We start from the raw sequence: 2,009 nt of genomic DNA on the forward strand, positions 1-2,009 counted from the left end.
GATGAAGTCAAGCTAGCGATTTTTCAGTTCAGTCTCAAAGATCTAGCGAAGCAGTTGTTCTTATCTTTGCCGTCAGCAAGTATTTACATGTGGCAAGATCTGGCTCAGCAGCTTTCGAACGAATAGTACACACCAAAAAAAACGTCCGAGGCCCGAACTTCAATCAGAAGTTTTCAGCAAGGATCGGGCGAAACATTCCATGAAGCTTTCACAAGATTCAAGAGGTTATTGAGGACTTGTCCTCATCATGGGATAGCACTATGGGAGTTGATAAAAGCGTTTCACGACGGGTTGTCGAGAGATGATGTGCACAATCTCAAGTCGACCACAAATGGGTCGTTTTTGACCAATGATGAGAACGAAGATTGGAAACATTTAGAGCAGCATGCGATGAACTCAAAGAGACAAGCTCAGTCAAACCGCATGGTTAAAAGGACGGTTGTGAAAGCCGTGGATAATGGAGAGTCGGACGAGCAAATGGCTCGGTTGGAAAGAAGTCTAGATCAGTTGATGGGGGTAGGAGTATAAGAGAAAGGTAAGTCGGGAAAGTCGTATCCAGTTTGCGAGGGTTGTGGAGGAATAGGCTATGTAGTGGCAACTTGTGGAGTTGTGATGGAAGACGAAGAAGAGGAAGAAGAGGACGTGAATTTCGTTCAGGGTGAGAAGTGGTACAATAATGGGAATATGCACTCAAACACCTATCACCAAGGCCTCCGGAACCACCCCAATTTCAGTTATGGAAACCCGAACACACAACAAAACCCGATTTTTCAAGGTAATTCCCAGAAAGCAGGTTATCAGTCAAATCAGAGGCAGTATGGGAATGAGAGGAGTAATGGTCAAAGCGGGTACAATCAAAAGGAGTTGGGGGGGGGGTTACGACAAGACTTATCAGAAGAATTATCAACAAGGTCAACAAAGTCAAGGGGCAACTCAGGGTCAAAGTTCTTTGCAAGATTCAGAAATTCTGACATTATTAATAGATTTGAGTCGAAGAATGGAGATTCAAGAAAAGGCGAACACTGCAAGAGACAAACAGATGAGCCAATTGGTTGAAGAGTTGGCCACCTTGAAGAAAGATCCAAAAAACCTACCAAGTGACACCTTGAAGAATCCGAGTCATCAGAGTAGCAGTTCTTCAAATGATAAGAGTGCCCATGTCAACCAGGTAAGTACCCTTAGGAGTGGAAAGATGTATAATAATGGGGTAGCTCCACTACCTTTGGTTGAAGGTGTGGTGGAGGACTTGGGGGAAGATGGGAAGAGTGACGATGAGGTTGAAATTGAACTGAAAAATAAACCGAAACAGATAAATAAAGATAAAATTGAAACTGAAATTAAAACAGGAACACTAACTGCCAAGGAGATGGGCCCAACGAATAAAACCGATCCGTTTCCTAAGGTATTGGTGTACCCCGAGACCTCATCGGCACTTAGAAAGAGGGGCCCATAGCAGGAGGAAATGTGGGAAATATTTAAACAAATAAAAATTAATTTACCCCTCATAGATGAAATTAAACAAGTCCCTGCATATGCGAAATATTTAAAAGACTTGTGTACTCAAAAACGAACTCACAAGTTGCCAAAAAAAGTTTACTTAACTATAAATGTGAGTTCGGTTTTGACGGGTATCCTCCCACCCAAGCTACAAGATCCGGGAACGCCAATTATACCCATTTAAGTAGGCGATTTTAAAATGACTAGGGCGTTGTTAGACTCTAGGGCTGGGGTGAGTATTCTCTCGGGAAGCTTGTATGACCAGTACGACTCGGTCCACTGAAAAAAGCCGACACCACCATGGTGTTGGCCAATTTGACACTCAAGCTTCCTAGGGGAATCGTGACCGATGTGATTGTGATGATAGAAGATTTCTAATACCCGGTTGACTTCCTGGTTCTAAACTACGTGACGGTTGACTCGAAACGGCAACCGAACATGATTCTCGGTTGGCCCTTTTTGGCCACCTCAAATGCTTTAATAAACTGTAGAACCGGGGTGGTGGACATGGC

This window comes from Bidens hawaiensis, unplaced genomic scaffold (assembly GCF_021521415.1).
Source record: "Bidens hawaiensis isolate Kalapana, Puna unplaced genomic scaffold, B.hawaiensis_p1.1 tig00038623_1, whole genome shotgun sequence".
NCBI lineage: Eukaryota > Viridiplantae > Streptophyta > Magnoliopsida > Asterales > Asteraceae > Bidens > Bidens hawaiensis.